Here is a 20,679-nt window from a genome sequence, read left to right on the forward strand (position 1 = left end):
TCCAGCCCATCCAGCAGCCTGTCTCTAGCTGATTGCAGATTGATGTCACAGCACTGCGTTTCCATGCACACGCTCTGCATAAGAACTATTAGCAAGTTGAAGATAAGGTACTGAGCACCTTGGACAAATGCTGGTGGTGGAAGAGCTGTAGTGCAGAGTACTATCAAGGGGGTGTAGTGTTGAGAGCAGAATACTATAAAGGGGGGAACAGGGTAGTGATGAATACTATGAAGGGGGTGTGGGGTATAGTGCAGGATACTCAGAAGAGAGGAAGGGGGTAGTGCCGAATAACATAAAGGGGGGCGTGGGTGTGGGGGGGGGGACGACGACAGTGTAGAATACTATGAACTGATCTCTTACTGTACACTACATCAAGGCACCTCAGTTTGAGGATTCCACATATGCTCTGGCTGACTCTATCATCACCTCGGGATACAATGAAAGTTGACAGTATTAGGATATCTATTGTATGTTTTTTTTTCCCCTGTATTGAATATAATTTTGATTTTATTATATGGTTGAATAAAAAAAAAATGTATATGATGAATTCTCTCTGCTAGACGAAACGCATTGGAACAGCACAGCTGTACCTGAGATTAACCTATGGACAGATACGCAGTTACTTTTATGTTTCTTACACGCGCAAACAGATAAGCAGAAAAAGTTTATTTTTCATTATGCACTTGCATTTTACACTCACTGACGTAGGAGTGTGGTGAGTTATATGACCTGATTTACGCTATTATCTGCTTATTTATCCTATGTGCTCAATTCCTCCGTTTACCTGTGCGCCAGTGGGTCTCTCTGCAAAAATAACATTTTATATATATATATATATATATATATATATATATATAGTCCAGAGATAGGTCTGGCACTCCTCGTGCTCCCAGGGTATCAGCTCCGGTGCCCTCCTTAAAAGACAGCAGCTCGATTGTGTAGTACCAATATAAGGCGGCACTCGGAGACTTTCACAAAAATGGAAACGTGTTTAATGTGACTCAACGTTTCGGGAGCCGAACTCCCTTCTTCAGGACACAGCAAACAAGTGCAATCGTGATGTACAAACAACATTAAATAGCTTACCTTCCCCAGGACCGCCAGCCCCCGCCGCGGCCCTCTGCGTCCCGGTCCACGGCACCCGCACTTCCGGGATTGGCAAACCCCGCCCACCGGAAGAGACGAAACTCCGTGTCCGGGCGTCGCGGCCGCTGCGGCTCTAAACACAGGGGAATGACACATGTTACCATGGGGATCAGTAAACAAAATCACAGCATCATAAACTAAAAGTGAACCGACAGTAGTGACATATAAAGGATAAGACCACATATGTGGAGACTGATATTGACAAAAAACAACATAATAAAAAACACTGTGAATACCCATGGGGTTATTAAGACACACACAGCCACAGGCAAGTGTGTGATTCATTTAAGAAAAAAAGTGCAAAGTGCATGGTGTATACAGTACTGTGGCATCAGGACAACAATAGATAAAATAGCCCAAGTGGGTAATCAAAAATAGCTGTACTTAACAACAACTTTGCACTGCGGTGTAGCAACCATAAATATCATTTTATACATTATATCTTAAAGGTGCAGATGCCTAGACAACATGCCAGGCAACCATATGCTGTATAATAAACATTCCAACGGGTTCTCTGTACCCCAAAGTCCCCATCTACCGCCAGTTAGCTATTCTGATAAGCTTGCAATTAAGCAATGCCCCCAAGCTTATAAAAAACAGCTTAAGCTTAGATTCTCATTTAGACCGCGCGGGTGGATGGTATCTAGTTTATAAATCCACCTCGCTTCCAACTGCAATAATTTTTGTGCTCTATTGCCACCTCGCAGTGAGTCGGGTACCTGGTCCACTATTTTATAACGTACGGACGCCAAACTGTGTCGCTTTTGGGCAAAGTGACGTGCGACAGGTGGCTCGCTACTGCCCAACAGCAGTGCCGCCCTAATGGCGGACCTGTGTTGGGCCATCCTTTCCTTGAACAGACACTGCGTTTTGCCCACGTAGTATAAACTACACGGGCAGATGAGCACATAAATGACAAATGTTGAACTGCATGTTAATGGTTTCCGGATCCCTATCTTCTTCCCTGTATGGGGATGTGAAATTACATCACCTGTCAGCATATAGCTGCAACTACCTAATTGGACACTGGCCAATCATCTCAACACGGGAGCACATGTCACTTATATTCAGCACTTTGCACTTTAGTCAGTACAGTACTGTGGCTGCTTGTTGCACTACCTGCACAGACAGGTGTAAGCACACCGGTGCAGACATATAGACTCCTCCGCACACGATATGACCACACCTGAGCTGGATCCTGGTGATGCCCAGGCCTACCTTTTGCAGTGTGACAATTACGAGACGCTAAGCTTCTCAGACATCAAGGCACAACACATCTTGCTGAAGGAACCTGCTTTTGATGAACAGACGGTATCCTCAAATGAGGAGCTCTTTAGAGAATTGTTCAAACTACGCAAGAGAGAAGTGGATTTCATATATTACGGACGCACCCTCTCAGATTATTACAGAAATAAGCAGATCCCCAGGGGGTTTCGTGTACAAAACACCCCCACTATAGGGCGACATAATGCTAATTTCTGCGCTGGAATTCGGTCCTCAATAAATGTGCCATGGACCTCATGCTTTTGGTCATAGAGGAATCCACCCGTGAGGTTAATCTGACAAGGGACAAATTACGTGCATTTGAGGAACAACATCTACAGACGCTATCTGAAGATAAATCAGCTAATTGGTTAGACAAGCTTAAAAACCAGGTGGAGACCTACAGGCTCGAGCTGTTGAAGTACAAAAAGGAGAAACTCCGTAAAGTACAGGCCGATTACGAGCAGCATCGGGTGTACAGTACACCTGGTTATCCAAATCTGTTGACACACCAGCTCGAGGGAAGCCACCTAGATATGGTAAACGCAGGACACAGAGAGTGCAACACAGCACGTCTGCCAGTGAAACGGACGAAGCAGTGATTTCTGATTCAGCAGTCTCCTCACAAAGCGGCCCTTTAGGGGCAGTCACCCGTGCCCTGGCATCAGGCAGAAGAAAAAATCCACCAGACGAGGGGGCCAGTCGAGGAGGCAGACGGGGAGGAAGACCCCCTAGGTCTCGTCGGACTTGATCTTTACCCTATCTCGGACCAATTTGACCCCGGCTGAAATTGCTGTCCTCAGCAGAGGACTATCTTACGTGCCCACCAAGCTACCAGACCCATTTCAGTGGAAAGTTGAAGCGTTCAAATTCAACAGAACGTTGAAGTTAAAGGAACATTTTGGGAAAAGTCCCGAGCTTATTAGAGATGAGCGCCGGAAATTTTTTGGGTTTTGTGTTTTGGTTTTGGGTTCGGTTCCGCGGCCGTGTTTTGGGTTCGACCGCGTTTTGGCAAAACCTCACCGAATTTTTTTTGTCGGATTCGGGTGTGTTTTGGATTCGGGTGTTTTTTTAAAAAAACACTAAAAAACAGCTTAAATCATAGAATTTGGGGGTCATTTTGATCCCAAAGTATTATTAACCTCAAAAACCATAATTTACACTCATTTTCAGTCTATTCTGAATACCTCACACCTCACAATATTATTTTTAGTCCTAAAATTTGCACCTAGGTCGCTGGATGACTAAGCTAAGCGACCCTAGTGGCCGACACAAACACCGGGCCCATCTAGGAGTGGCACTGCAGTGTCACGCAGGATGTCCCTTCCAAAAAACCCTCCCCAAACAGCACATGACGCAAAGAAAAAAAGAGGCGCAATGAGGTAGCTGTGTGAGTAAGATAAGCGACCCTAGTGGCCGACACAAACACCGGGCCCATCTAGGAGTGTCACTGCAGTGTCACGCAGGATGTCCCTTCCAAAAAACCCTCCCCAAACAGCACATGACGCAAAGAAAAAAAGAGGCGCAATGAGGTAGCTGTGTGAGTAAGATAAGCGACCCTAGTGGCCGACACAAACACCGGGCCCATCTAGGAGTGTCACTGCAGTGTCACGCAGGATGTCCCTTCCAAAAAACCCTCCCCAAACAGCACATGACGCAAAGAAAAAAAGAGGCGCAATGAGGTAGCTGTGTGAGTAAGATAAGCGACCCTAGTGGCCGACACAAACACCGGGCCCATCTAGGAGTGTCACTGCAGTGTCACGCAGGATGTCCCTTCCAAAAAACCCTCCCCAAACAGCACATGACGCAAAGAAAAAAAGAGGCGCAATGAGGTAGCTGTGTGAGTAAGATAAGCGACCCTAGTGGCCGACACAAACACCGGGCCCATCTAGGAGTGTCACTGCAGTGTCACGCAGGATGTCCCTTCCAAAAAACCCTCCCCAAACAGCACATGACGCAAAGAAAAAAAGAGGCGCAATGAGGTAGCTGTGTGAGTAAGATAAGCGACCCTAGTGGCCGACACAAACACCGGGCCCATCTAGGAGTGGCACTGCAGTGTCACGCAGGATGTCCCTTCCAAAAAACCCTCCCCAAACAGCACATGACGCAAAGAAAAATTAAAGAAAAAAGAGGTGCAAGATGGAATTGTCCTTGGGCCCTCCCACCCACCCTTATGTTGTATAAACAGGACATGCACACTTTAACCAACCCATCATTTCAGTGACAGGGTCTGCCACACGACTGTGACTGAAATGACGGGTTGGTTTGGACCCCCACCAAAAAAGAAGCAATTAATCTCTCCTTGCACAAACTGGCTCTACAGAGGCAAGATGTCCACCTCATCATCATCCTCCGATATATCACCGTGTACATCCCCCTCCTCACAGATTATCAATTCGTCCCCACTGGAATCCACCATCTCAGCTCCCTGTGTACTTTGTGGAGGCAATTGCTGCTGGTCAATGTCTCCACGGAGGAATTGATTATAATTCATTTTAATGAACATCATCTTCTCCACATTTTCTGGATGTAACCTCGTACGCCGATTGCTGACAAGGTGAGCGGCGGCACTAAACACTCTTTCGGAGTACACACTTGTGGGAGGGCAACTTAGGTAGAATAAAGCCAGTTTGTGCAAGGGCCTCCAAATTGCCTCTTTTTCCTGCCAGTATAAGTACGGACTGTGTGACGTGCCTACTTGGATGCGGTCACTCATATAATCCTCCACCATTCTTTCAATGGTGAGAGAATCATATGCAGTGACAGTAGACGACATGTCCATAATCGTTGTCAGGTCCTTCAGTCCGGACCAGATGTCAGCATCAGCAGTCGCTCCAGACTGCCCTGCATCACCGCCAGCGGGTGGGCTCGGAATTCTGAGCCTTTTCCTCGCACCCCCAGTTGCGGGAGAATGTGAAGGAGGAGATGTTGACAGGTCGCGTTCCGCTTGACTTGACAATTTTCTCACCCGCAGGTCTTTCAACCCCAGCAAACTTGTGTCTGCCGGAAAGAGAGATCCAAGGTAGGCTTTAAATCTAGGATCGAGCACGGTGGCCAAAATGTAGTGCTCTGATTTCAACAGATTGACCACCCGTGAATCCTTGTTAAGCGAATTAAGGGCTCCATCCACAAGTCCCACATGCCTAGCGGAATCGCTCCGTGTTAGCTCCTCCTTCAATTTCTCCAGCTTCTTCTGCAAAAGCCTGATGAGGGGAATGACCTGACTCAGGCTGGCAGTGTCTGAACTGACTTCACGTGTGGCAAGTTCAAAGGGCATCAGAACCTTGCACAACGTTGAAATCATTCTCCACTGCACTTGAGACAGGTGCATTCCACCTCCTATATCGTGCTCAATTGTATAGGCTTGAATGGCCTTTTGCTGCTCCTCCAACCTCTGAAGCATATAGAGGGTTGAATTCCACCTCGTTACCACTTCTTGCTTCAGATGATGGCAGGGCAGGTTCAGTAGTTTTTGGTGGTGCTCCAGTCTTCTGTACGTGGTGCCTGTACGCCGAAAGTGTCCCGCAATTCTTCTGGCCACCGACAGCATCTCTTGCACGCCCCTGTCGTTTTTTTAAAAATTCTGCACCACCAAATTCAAGATATGTGCAAAACATGGGACGTGCTGGAATTTGCCCATATTTAATGCACACACAATATTGCTGGCGTTGTCCGATGCCACAAATCCACAGGAGAGTCCAATTGGGGTAAGCCATTCTGCGATGATCTTCCTCAGTTGCTGTAAGAGGTTTTTAGCTGTGTGCGTATTCTGGAAAGCGGTGATACAAAGCGTAGCCTGCCTAGGAAAGAGTTGGCGTTTGCGAGATGCTGCTACTGGTGCCGCCGCTGCTGTTCTTGCGGCGGGAGTCCATACATCTACCCAGTGGGCTGTCACAGTCATATAGTCCTGACCCTGCCCTGCTCCACTTGTCCACATGTCCGTGGTTAAGTGGACATTGGGTACAACTGCATTTTTTAGGACACTGGTGAGTCTTTTTCTGACGTCCGTGTACATTCTCGGTATCGCCTGCCTAGAGAAGTGGAACCTAGATGGTATTTGGTAACGGGGGCACACTGCCTCAATAAATTGTCTAGTTCCCTGTGAACTAACGGCGGATACCGGACGCACGTCTAACACCAACATAGTTGTCAAGGCCTCAGTTATCCGCTTTGCAGCAGGATGACTGCTGTGATATTTCATCTTCCTCGCAAAGGACTGTTGGACAGTCAATTGCTTACTGGAAGTAGTACAAGTGGGCTTACGACTTCCCCTCTGGGATGACCATCGACTCCCAGCAGCAACAACAGCAGCGCCAGCAGCAGTAGGCGTTACACGCAAGGATGCATCGGAGGAATCCCAGGCAGGAGAGGACTCGTCAGAATTGCCAGTGACATGGCCTGCAGGACTATTGGCATTCCTGGGGAAGGAGGAAATTGACACTGAGGGAGTTGGTGGGGTGGTTTGCGTGAGCTTGGTTACAAGAGGAAGGGATTTACTGGTCAGTGGACTGCTTCCGCTGTCGCCCAAAGTTTTTGAACTTGTCACTGACTTATTATGAATGCGCTGCAGGTGACGTATAAGGGAGGATGTTCCGAGGTGGTTAACGTCCTTACCCCTACTTATTACAGCTTGACAAAGGCAACACACGGCTTGACACCTGTTGTCCGCTTTTCTGTTGAAATACCTCCACACTGAAGAGCTGATTTTTTTGGTATTTTCACCAGGCATGTCAACGGCCATATTCCTCCCACGGACAACAGGTGTCTCCCCGGGTGCCTGACTTAAACAAACCACCTCACCATCAGAATCCTCCTGGTCAATTTCCTCCCCAGCGCCAGCAACACCCATATCCTCCTCATCCTGGTGTACTTCAACACTGACATCTTCAATCTGACTATCAGGAACTGGACTGCGGGTGCTCCTTCCAGCACTTGCAGGGGGCGTGCAAATGGTGGAAGGCGCATGCTCTTCACGTCCAGTGTTGGGAAGGTCAGGCATCGCAACCGACACAATTGGACTCTCCTTGTGGATTTGGGATTTCGAAGAACGCACAGTTCTTTGCGGTGCTTTTGCCAGCTTGAGTCTTTTCAGTTTTCTAGCGAGAGGCTGAGTGCTTCCATCCTCATGTGAAGCTGAACCACTAGCCATGAACATAGGCCAGGGCCTCAGCCGTTCCTTGCCACTCCGTGTGGTAAATGGCATATTGGCAAGTTTACGCTTCTCCTCCGACAATTTTATTTTAGGTTTTGGAGTCCTTTTTTTACTGATATTTGGTGTTTTGGATTTGACATGCTCTGTACTATGACATTGGGCATCGGCCTTGGCAGACGACGTTGCTGGCATTTCATCGTCTCGGCCATGACTAGTGGCAGCAGCTTCAGCACGAGGTGGAAGTGGATCTTGATCTTTCCCTAATTTTGGAACCTCAACATTTTTGTTCTCCATATTTTAATAGGCACAACTAAAAGGCACCTCAGGTAAACAATGGAGATGGATGGATACTAGTATACTTATGGATGGACTGCCGAGTGCCGACACAGAGGTAGCTACAGCCGTGGACTACCGTACTGTACTGTGTCTGCTGCTAATATAGACTGGATGATAATGAGATGTAGTATGTATAAAGAAGAAAGAAAAAAAAACCACGGGTAGGTGGTATACAATTATGGATGGACTGCCGAGTGCCGACACAGAGGTAGCTACAGCCGTGGACTACCGTACTGTACTGTGTCTGCTGCTAATATAGACTGGATGATAATGAGATGTAGTATGTATGTATAAAGAAGAAAGAAAGAAAAAACCACGGGTAGGTGGTATACAATTATGGATGGACTGCCGAGTGCCGACACAGAGGTAGCTACAGCCGTGAACTACCGTACTGTGTCTGCTGCTAATATAGACTGGTTGATAATGAGATGTAGTATGTATAAAGAAGAAAGAAAAAAAAAACACGGGTAGGTGGTATACAATTATGGATGGACTGCCGAGTGCTGACACAGAGGTAGCTACAGCCATGGACTACCGTACTGTACTGTGTCTGCTGCTAATATAGACTGGATGATAATGAGATGTAGTATGTATAAAGAAGAAAGAAAAAAAAAACCACGGGTAGGTGGTATACAATTATGGATGGACTGCCGAGTGCCGACACAGAGGTAGCTACAGCCGTGGACTACCGTACTGTACTGTGTCTGCTGCTAATATAGACTGGATGATAATGAGATGTAGTATGTATAAAGAAGAAAGAAAAAAAAAACCACGGGTAGGTGGTATACAATTATGGATGGACTGCCGAGTGCCGACACAGAGGTAGCTACAGCCGTGGACTACCGTACTGTACTGTGTCTGCTGCTAATATAGACTGGATGATAATGAGATGTAGTATGTATAAAGAAGAAAGAAAGAAAAAACCACGGGTAGGTGGTATACAATTATGGATGGACTGCCGAGTGCCGACACAGAGGTAGCTACAGCCGCGGACTACCGTACTGTACTGTGTCTGCTGCTAATATAGACTGGTTGATAATGAGATGTAGTATGTATAAAGAAGAAAGAAAAAAAAAACCACGGGTAGGTGGTATACAATTATGGATGGACTGCCGAGTGCCGACACAGAGGTAGCTACAGCCGTGGACTACCGTACTGTACTGTGTCTGCTGCTAATATAGACTGGATGATAATGAGATGTAGTATGTATAAAGAAGAAAGAAAAAAAAACCACGGGTAGGTGGTATACAATTATGGATGGACTGCCGAGTGCCGACACAGAGGTAGCTACAGCCGTGGACTACCGTACTGTACTGTGTCTGCTGCTAATATAGACTGGATGATAATGAGATGTAGTATGTATGTATAAAGAAGAAAGAAAAAAAAAAACACGGGTAGGTGGTATACAATTATGGATGGACTGCCGAGTGCCGACACAGAGGTAGCTACAGCCGTGAACTACCGTACTGTGTCTGCTGCTAATATAGACTGGTCGATAATGAGATGTAGTATGTATAAAGAAGAAAGAAAAGAAAAAAACACGGGTAGGTGGTATACAATTATGGATGGACTGCCGAGTGCCGACACAGAGGTAGCTACAGCCGTGGACTACCGTACTGTACTGTGTCTGCTGCTAATATAGACTGGATGGTAATGAGATGTAGTATGTATAAAGAAGAAAGAAAAAAAAACCCACGGGTAGGTGGTATACAATTATGGATGGACTGCCGAGTGCCGACACAGAGGTAGCTACAGCCGTGAACTACCGTACTGTGTCTGCTGCTAGTAGACTGGATGATAAATAATGATATAAAAATATATATATATATCACTACTGCAGCCGGACAGGTATATATTATATAATGACGGACCTGCTGGAGTGGACACTGTCTGTCAGCAGAATGAGTTTTTTAATTTTTATAGAATAAAAAAACACCACACAAGTCACACGACGAGTGTACTTTTTCAGGCAGACATTCAATCACAATATACTATACTGGTGGTCAGTGTGGTCAGGTCACTGGTCACAGTGGTCAGTGGTCAGTCACACTGGCAGTGGCACTCTGGCAGCAAAAGTGTGCACTGTTTAATATGTACTCCTGGCTCCTGCTATAACCTATAACTGCTCCCCAGTCTCCCCCACAATTAAGCTGTGTGAGCACAGTCAGATATTATACATAGATGATGCAGCACACTGGGCTGAGCACAGATATGGTATGTGAGTGTGACTGAGTCACTGTGTATCGTTTTTTTCAGGCAGAGAACAAGAACAGAACGGATTATTAAATAATAATAAATTATAAAACTGCACTGGTGGTCAGGTCACTGGTCATCAGTCACTAGTATAACTCCTCCTAAGCTCCAGTAAGTAAATGAAGTGTCTCACTCTCACTCTCCTATCTATTTTAATTTCTAAACGGAGAGGACGCCAGCCACGTCCTCTCCCTATCAATCTCAATGCACGTGTGAAAATGGCCGCGACGCGCGGCTCCTTATATAGAATCCGAGTCTCGCGATAGAATCCGAGCCTCGCGAGAATCCGACAGCGTGATGATGACGTTCGGGCGCGCTCGGGTTAACCGAGCAAGGCGGGAAGATCCGAGTCGCTCGGACCCGTGTAAAAAAACATGAAGTTCGGGCGGGTTCGGATTCAGAGAAACCGAACCCGCTCATCTCTAGAGCTTATACAGAAGGGGGCATCTATCCCTTATATAAAATGACTAACATCTGGCAGGAAGTTTGAACCAGTTTCTCAGAACGCTTCCATTAGAACATTCACACGCATGATGGAACACTTGCAAGACGACCCTCCCCCGCCTGTGTATAGTAATATGTCACGAGAAGAACATAGCGCCCTTAAGGCTTTAAGCGTCAGGCAAGACATTATTATAAGGGGCGCGGATAAAGGGGGTGCCATTGTTATTTGGGACACTGGGGACTATATAGCTGAATGCGATCGGTTACTGTCTGATGGCGATACATATAGTCTATTAGATTGTGACCCAACGAACAAATATAAGGCTGACCTAGATCAGATGCTCACAGAGGCTAGGACGGGGGGCCTGATCACCAATGAAGTATATAACAAATTGGTGTGTACACATCCGGTGGTCCCTGTTTTCTACGCAATCCCTAAGATTCACAAGGATCCACTACATCCTCCGGGCCGGCCGATTATTTCGGCCAGGGGTTCCCTCTGTGAATCTATCTCTGTATATCTTGATTTTTTCTTGCAGCCGTGCATCCAGGCCACTTTTACCCATCTAAAGGATTCCAGCACGCTGCTGAGAAAATTGGCACAGTTGGGGCCAATACAGGCTGACACGGTCTTAGCCACGCTTGATGTAACAAGTCTATATACTTGTATACCACATCAAGCGGGGCTAATGGCCGTTAAACGCCTAATCACCCATAATCCAGCATACAAGGGCCCTGATGTAGACTTGTTCATCAGTCTACTGGAATACACCCTAACCCACAACTATTTTCTTTTTAACGGCAAGTTCTTTAAACAGAACAACGGCTGTGCGATGGGGTCGGCGGTGGCCCCATCGCTAGCTAACGCCTATATGTGGGAGGTGGAGCGCCAAGTGTTTTTTGAGGATGAAAATATAGCTGGACAGATGAAACTATACTCACGCTATATTGACGACCTGTTGCTGTTTTGGACGGGTGAATTGGGTGCCTTGACTGAGGTGGTGGAGATACATAATAACTCCCCCAGTCCGGTCAAATTCACCCTCTCCACTGATATGTCAGAAATTTGTTTCTTGGACATAAAAATCAGGCTGCAAGAAGGGAGGTTGCATACAACAGTGTATAGTAAGCCCACAGATCGCAACACCCTCCTTAGACATGATAGTTTCCACCCTCCGGCTCTAATACAGGGTTTACCTTACTCCCAGTTCCTCAGGGTGTGCAGAATCACCAGTGACCCTGATGAACTGGAAGATCAACTAGAAGCTATGACCAACAGTTCTCCAAAGGGGTTATCCCCATGGGTTACTGAAACAAGCACGAGCAAGGGCTAGATCCAGGAATAGACAGGAACTACTAGAGGAGAAAAAGCCCACAGCCCAGTCTACCAAGGTTACGTGGGTGAACCAATTTAATACTTCCAGTAGTAGGACCTGCAAAAAGGTGAAACAAATGTGGCCAATGATAACCACTGACCCTAATCTAAAAATGTAAAAAAATAGCGCCATCATGCCATGCTACACCCGTAGTGCAAACATCAAAGATTTGGTAGTCAAAAATGATGTGACAGGGTTTAAGTCAGTGCCGCCAACGACACATTTTTTGACACGTAAAGCAGGCTGTCACAAATGCCTGGGATGCACTACGTGCAGCTATATGCTGACAGGTGATGTAATTTCACATCCCCATACAGGGAAGAAGATAGGGATCCGGAAACCATTAACATGCAGTTCAACATTTGTCATTTATGTGCTCATCTGCCCGTGTAGTTTATACTACGTGGGCAAAACGCAGTGTCTGTTCAAGGAAAGGATGGCCCAACACAGGTCCGCCATTAGGGCGGCACTGCTGTTGGGTAGTAGCGAGCAACCTGTCGCACGTCACTTTGCCCAAAAGCGACACAGTTTGGCGTCCGTACGTTATAAAATAGTGGACCAGGTACCCGACTCACTGCGAGGTGGCAATAGAGCACAAAAATTATTGCAGTTGGAAGCGAGGTGGATTTATAAACTAGATACCATCCACCCGCGCGGTCTAAATGAGAATCTAAGCTTAAGCTGTTTTTTATAAGCTTGGGGGCATTGCTTAATTGCAAGCTTATCAGAATAGCTAACTGGCGGTAGATGGGGACTTTGGGGTACAGAGAACCCGTTGGAATGTTTATTATACAGCATATGGTTGCCTGGCATGTTGTCTAGGCATCTGCACCTTTAAGATATAATGTATAAAATGATATTTATGGTTGCTACACCGCAGTGCAAAGTTGTTGTTAAGTACAGCTATTTTTGATTACCCACTTGGGCTATTTTATCTATTGTTGTCCTGATGCCACAGTACTGTATACACCATGCACTTTGCACTTTTTTTCTTAAATGAATCACACACTTGCCTGTGGCTGTGTGTGTCTTAATAACCCCATGGGTATTCACAGTGTTTTTTATTATGTTGTTTTTTGTCAATATCAGTCTCCACATATGTGGTCTTATCCTTTATATGTCACTACTGTCGGTTCACTTTTAGTTTATGATGCTGTGATTTTGTTTACTGATCCCCATGGTAACATGTGTCATTCCCCTGTGTTTACAGCCGCAGTGGCCGCGACGCCCGGACACGGAGTTTCGTCTCTTCCGGTGGACGGGGTTTGCCAATCCCGGAAGTGCGGGTGCCGTGGACCGGGAACGCCGAGGGCCGCGGCGGGGGCTGGCGGTCCTGGGGAAGGTAAGCTATTTAATGTTGTTTGTACATCACGATTGCACTTGTTTGCTGTGTCCTGAAGAAGGGAGTTCGGCTCCCGAAACGTTGACTCACATTAAACACGTTTCCATTTTTGTGAAAGTCTCCGAGTGCCGCCTTATATTGGTACTATATATATATATATATATATATATATATATTGTGGGTATTGCTACATTTTAGTCACTGTACTAACACTCCTTTCAGTATATATTTTGTCCTTTTTAGCCCTCGCCCAACAAAAGATTCCATGCAGTAAATGTTTCTCCTGAAGCTCAAACCTATCCCCTGCACCAGATGCCAGGTTAAACTACCAAACAATTTACACAAAAGCATAGAATTGCGGGGTGCAAACACTCACAGTATGTTCAGTGATATCAACCATCATTAGTTTATATTGTGAGACTTAATGTAAAAGAGTTAGATCCTTTTCCCCCTAAATTAAGGATCTCTTGCTGTCACCGTCTACCTCCCCTTGTCATGCACTGCCTCCCCCAGCCACTCGCTGCCTTCCTGTCTCCCATTATCTCCCCAGTCACCCACTGCCTCTCCCTGTCATCCACTGCACAATCCACTGCCTCTCCCTGTCATCCACTGCACAATCCACTGCCTCTCCCTGTCACCCACTGCCTCCCCAGTCACCCTCTGCTTCTCACTGTCACCCTCTATCTCCTGTCACTCTCTATCTCTCCTTGTCACTCACTGCCTCTCCCTGCCACCCACTGCTTCTCCCTTTAACCATCTCTCTCTCCTTCTCACCCACTACCTTTCCCTGTCAACCACTGCCTCCCCAGTCACTCACTGACTCTCCCTGTAACCCACTGTCTCCCACTACCTCCCCATAACCCTCTACTCTCCCTGTCATGCACTGCTTACTCGTTACAAACTGCCTCTTCCAGTCACCCACTGCATCACCCTGCCACCCTCTGCCTTTCCCTGCCACTCTAGTCACCCACTGTCTTTCCCTGTGGAGTAGAGGAGGGGAGCCAAAAGCATATTTTGCATCGGGGCACACCACTCCTGCTGGCACTGTGTACAATGTGATAACAACCTCAACATACCAAGCATATCAATAGTGAAGGTGAAAGAGCCCTGTTGGCTAGCACTTGCAATCACTAAAGGAGATGTGGAAAATGTAATACTGTATAAGGCAATAGTGAATGTTTCACACAGTAGGCCAGCTACATAGGACTCACAAAGATAAACTTTGTCAAGTGCTAATTAACACTACATTTATTTTTATTATTTATTAACTAACAGTTATTTATATAGCCACATATATTAAGCAGTGCTTTATAGAGCATATTACAGTCATTCACATCAGTCTCTGACCCACTTACCAAAAATATGAGTATTCTTATACTTCGACAAACATACACACTTAAGGGCCCCATACACTTCTGCGACATGTCCGTCTGACATGTCGAAAGCGATCACCCCGGCAGCCTTCCAGGGGGCAGGATCGCCCAAGATACATTGTATGCTGTCCTTTTGCATACAATGTATCTTGGGCGATCCCAGCCATGCCTGCGGGGTCGGACATGGTTGAATGTACAGCACATTCAATCTGGAGGATCCGATTTGATACTCACTGGAACGCGCATCGGATCGAATCGGAAACCCTTCCAAAATGCCCGATTTCATCCGATATATCGGGCCGAATGCATGAAATCGGATGAAATCGGGCATTATCTTCCTAGTGGATGGTGCCCTTATGGTTCATTTTTTTTGTCAAAAGTCAGTTAACCTACCAATATGTTTTGAGAGTGTGGGTTGAAACCGGAGCACCCCGAGAAACTCATTCAAACACATAAGGGACATACAAACTCTACACACATAGCGGCAGATTTAACAATGAGTGATATTCGTGTTTTCACTTGTTGCAAGTCTTATATGGTGCTCCAAACAAAAGGAGCTGATTTGTTGGAACACCATTTTAGACACATGTTACCTAGAATATTACTTATTGTTAAATCTGCCCCATAGTGCCTTGGTCAGGAACTGAAGCAGTCATAAAGTCATGGCAGTGAAGGGACACAGACAAATGTATTTTTTTCTGTTTATGTACTTGGGACAAGGTGTTTGTCTTAAAATCCTGTGACATTTTCTTAGTCATTTGCAGGGAATACTTTGTACAAGAAGAATATGTGTGATTATACACCCTGCTCAGAGACACTGGGGTGGTTCATTACAGACATTGACTTTTTCCCTTTACCCCTTACCCATTTTCATCAGATCTTCTTGCTGTAGTCTTGGTTAAAATACAAATAGTTGTAGTGTACACAAACATTTAATTTCAGCTTTTCTAAAGCAACATGTAAAATAAATTGGGTTAATCGCATGAAAAGGCATCAACATATAACATGACTTTAGCTTAGCCTTCTTGGAAGACACATTAGTAAAAATTCCTTTACTAACATCATGGGCCAGAGCCACAATCTCTCCACTCACAAACTCGGTAGTGATGTCACGATCATGCTTCTTGATGCTTTTCACACTTGTATTTTTTACATATTGCAAAGACTCTTTGCCTGTCTTAGATTTCCATTCACACCAATCAGACATTAGGTTTCTGGACATCTTGAGGCTCACTAACTGCAATGTATGCAAATTCATCATCATACAGTACCTCTTACTGTAGGTAGTTTGCCAATATTTGATCTTGCAGAAGATCTCTGTGATTGAATTTCCATGCTGAGAATCTCTGACTCAGATGTATCTCCAGCTACTGGCATGTATAGTGTAGAGATGAGCGGGTTCTGTTCGTCGAGATCCGAACCCCCCCGAACTTCACCTATTTTACACGGGTCCAAGGCAGCCTCGGATCTTCCCGCATTGCTCTGTTAACCCGAACAAGGACGAACGTCATCATCCCGCTGTCGGATTCTCGCGAGATTCGTATTCCATATAAAGAACCACGCGTCGCCGCCATTTTCACTCGTGCATTGGAGATTGAACGGAGAGGACGTGGCTACATTCTCTGCCTGAAAAGCTCCATATCTGTGCTCAGTGTGCTGCAAATATCTGTGCTCAGTGTGCTGCAAATATCTACGTTCTCTGCCTGAAAAGCTCCATATCTGTGCTCAGTGTGCTGTAAATATCTGCGCTCAGTGTGCTGCATTGTGGGGACCACCAGTATATAATTATAGTAGTACAGTACAGTAGGCCATTGCTGTATTTTGCAGTTCCGTGTCAGCCTCAGTTCTAGACAGTATCCTGATCATCAGTGCTCAATATCTGCTGCATTGTTGTGTGACCAGTATATACTATATATATTATATATAGTAGTACAGTGCAGCATTTTGGTGACCACCAGTATAGTAGTACAGTACAGTAGTCCATTGCTGTATCTTACAGCTCCGTGTCACTTCAAGTATCCATATCTGTGCTGCATTGTTGTTGTGAGCAGTATATATAGTAGTACAGTGCAGCATTTTGGTGACCACCAGTATATAGTTGTACAGTACAGTAGTCCATTGCTGTATCTTGCAGCTTCGTGTCACTGCAAGTATCCATATCTATGCTGCATTGTAGTGAGCAGTATATATAGTAGTACAGTGCAGCATTTTGGTGACCACCAGTATAGTAGTACAGTACAGTAGTCCATTGCTGTATCTTGCAGCTCCGTGGCACTTCAAGTATCCATATCTGTGCTGCATTGTTGTGAGCAATATATATAGTAGTACAGTGCAGCATTTTGGTGACCAACAGTATATAGTAGTACAGTACAGTAGTCCATTGCTGTATCTTGCAGCTCTGTGTCACTTCAAGTATCCATATATGTGCTGCATTGTTGTGAGCAGTATATATAGTAGTACAGTGCAGCATTTTGGTGACCACCAGTATAGTAGTACAGTACAGTAGGCCATTGCTGTATCTTGCAGCTCCGTGTCACCGCAAGTATCCATATCTGTGCTGCATTGTTGTGAGCAGTATATATAGTAGTACAGTGCAGCATTTTGGTGACCAACAGTATATAGTTGTACAGTACAGTAGGCCATTGCTGTATCTTGCAGCTCCGTGTCAGACTCAGTTCTAGACAGTATCCTGATCATCAGTGCTCAATATCTGCTGCATTGTTGTGTGACCAGTATATACTATATATATTATATATAGTAGTACAGTGCAGCATTTTGGTGACCACCAGTATAGTAGTACAGTACAGTAGTCCATTGCTGTATCTTACAGCTCCGTGTCACTTCAAGTATCCATATCTGTGCTGCATTGTTGTGAGCAGTATATATAGTAGTACAGTGCAGCATTTTGGTGACCAACAGTATATAGTTGTACAGTACAGTAGGCCATTGCTATTGATATAATAATATTACAGGCATATAATTCCACACATTAAAAAATGGAGAACAAAAATGTGGAGGGTGAAATAGGGAAAGATTAAGATCCACTTCCACCTAGTGCTGAAGCTGCTGCCACTAGTCATGGCAGAGACGATGAAATGCCATCAACGTCATGTGCCAAGGCCGATGCCCAATGTCACAGTAGAGAGCATGTAACATCCAAAAAGCAAAAGTTCAGTAAAATGACCCAAAAATCTAAATTAAAAGCGTCTGAGGAGAAGCGTAAACTTGCCAATATGCCATTTACGACACAGAGTGGCAAGGAACGGCTGAGGCCCTGGCCTATGTTCATGACTAGTGGTTCAGCTTCACATGAGGATGGAAGCACTCATCCTCTCGCTAGAAAAATGAAAAGAGTTAAGCTGGCAAAAGAACAGCAAAGAACTGTGCGCTCTTCTAAATCCCAAATCCCCAAGGAGAGTCCAATTGTGTCGGTTGCAATGCCTGACCTTCCCAACACTGGACGGGAAGAGGTGGCTCCTTCCACCATTTGCACGCCCCCTGCAAGTGCTGGAAGGAGAAACCACAGTCCAGTTTCTGATAGTCAAATTGAAGATGTCACTGTTGAAGTACACTAGGATGAGGATATGGGTGTTGCTGGCGCTGAGGAGGAGATTGACAAGGAGGATTCTGATGGTGAGGTGGTTTGTTTAAGTCAGGAACCCGGGGAGACACCTGTTGTCCGTGGGATGAATATGGCCATTGACATGCCTGGTCAAATTACAAAAAAAAATCACCTCTTCGGTGTGGAATTATTTTAACAGAAATGCGGACAACAGGTGTCAAGCCGTGTGTTGCCTTTGTCAAGCTGTAATAAGTAGGGGTAAGGACGTTAACCACATAAGAACATCCCCCCTTATACGTCACCTGGAGCGCATTCATCAGAAGTCATTGACAAGTTCAAAAACTTTGGGTGACAGCGGAAGCAGTCAACTGACAACTAAATCCCTTCTTCCTCTTGTAACCAAGCTCCTGCAAACCACACCACCAACTCCCTCAGTGTCAACTTCCTCCTTAGACAGGAACACCAATAGTCCTGCAGGCCATGTCACTGGCAAGTCTGGCGAGTCCTCTCCTGCCTGGGATTCCTCCGATGCATCCTTGAATGTAACGCCTACTGTTGCTGGCGCTGCTGTTGTTGCTGCTGGGAGTCGATCGTCATCCCAGAGGGGAAGTCGGAAGACCACTTGTACTACTTCCAGTAAGCAATTGACTGTCCAACAGTCCTTTGCGAGGAAGATGGAATATCACAGCAGTCATCCTGTGCAAAGTGGATAACTCAGGCCTTGGCAGCTGTGTTGGTGTTAGACGTATGTCCGGTATCCACCGTTAATTCACAGGGACTTAGAGAATTTCTTGAGGTAGTGTGTCCCCGGTACCAAATCCCATCTAGGTTCCACTTCTCTAGGCAGGCGATACCGAGAATGTACACAGATGTCAGAAAAAGAGTCACCAGTGTCCTAAAAAATGCAGTTGTACCCAATGTCCACTTAACCACGGACATGTGGACAAGTGGAGCAGGGCAGACTCAGGACTATATAACTGTGACAGCCCACTGGGTAGATGTATTGCCTCCCGCAGCAACAACAGCAGCAGCGGCACCAGTAGCAGCATATCGCAATCGCCAACTCGTTCCTAGGCAGGCTACGCTTTGTATCACCGCTTTCCATAAGAGGCACACAGCTGACAACCTCTTACGGAAACTGAGGAACATCATCGCAGATTGGCTTACCCCAGTTGGACTCTCCTGGGGATTTGTGACATCAGACAACGCCACCAATATTGTGCGTGTGTTACATGTGGGCAAATTCCAGCACATCCCATGTTTTGCACATACAATTAATTTGGTGGTGCAGAATTTTTTTTAAAATAACAGGGGCGTGCAAAAGATGCTGTCGGTGGCCCCAAGAATTGCGGGCCACTTTCGGCATTCAGCCACCGCGTGCCGAAGATTGAAGCACCAGCAAACAGTCCTGAACCTGCCCCTCCATCAGCTGAAGCAAGAGGTGGTAACTAGGTGGAATTCAGCCCTCTATGTGCTTCAGAGGATGGAGGAACAGCAAAAGGCCATTCAAGCCTATACATCTGCCTACGATATAGGCAAAGGAGGGGGAATGCACCTGACTCAAGCGCAGTGGAGAATGATTTCAACATTGTGCACGGTTCTGCAACCCTTTGAACTTGCCATACGTGAAGTCAGTTCAGACACTGCCAGCCTGAATCAGGTCATTCCCCTCATCAGGCTTTTGCAGAAGAAGCTGGAGAGATTGAAGGACGAGCTAAAACGGAGTGATTCCGCTAGGCATGCGGGACTTGTGGATGGAGCCCTTAATTCGCTTAACCAGGATTCACGGGTGGTCAATCTGTTGAAATCAGAGCACTACATTTTGGCCACCGTGCTCGATCCTAGGTTTAAAGCCTACGTTGTATCTCTCTTTCCGGCAGACACAAGTCTGCAAAGGTTTAAAGACCTGCTGGTGAGAAAATTGTCAACTCAAGCGTAACGTGACCCGTCAACAGCTCCTCCTTCACATTCTCCCGCAATTGGGGCTGCGAGGAAAAGGATAAGAATTCTGAGCCCACCCACTGGCAGTGATGCAGGGCAGTCAGGAGCGAGTGCTGACATCATGTCCGGCCTGAAGGATCTGCCAACGATTACTGACATGTCGTCTACTGTCACTGCATATGATTCTGTCACCATTGAAAGAATGGTGGATTATATGAGTGACCGCATCCAAGCAGGCACGTCAAACAGTCCGTACGTATACTGGCAGGAAAAAGAGGCAATTTGGAGGCCCTTGCACAAACTGGCTTTATTTTACCTAAGTTGCCCCCCCCCCCCCTCCAGTGTGTACTCCGAAAGAGTGTTTAGTGCAGCCGGTCACCTTGTCAGCGATCGGAGTACGAGGTTACTTCCACAAAATGTGGAGAAGATAGTGTTCATCAAAATGAATTATAATCAATTCCTCCGTGGAGACATTCACCAGCAATTGCCTC

The 20,679-nt window shown here is 46.0% G+C and overlaps 1 long non-coding RNA gene across 2 annotated transcripts in view; it reads right to left on the reverse strand.

Moving 5' to 3' along the window:
* The window catches only part of LOC134911419 (uncharacterized), a 296,554-nt gene that overhangs the window by 241,691 nt on the left and 34,184 nt on the right, over positions 1 to 20,679 (reverse strand). The gene's annotated exons all lie outside the window — the stretch shown is intronic.

This window comes from Pseudophryne corroboree, chromosome 4, assembly GCF_028390025.1.
Source record: "Pseudophryne corroboree isolate aPseCor3 chromosome 4, aPseCor3.hap2, whole genome shotgun sequence".
Lineage (NCBI taxonomy): Eukaryota > Metazoa > Chordata > Amphibia > Anura > Myobatrachidae > Pseudophryne > Pseudophryne corroboree.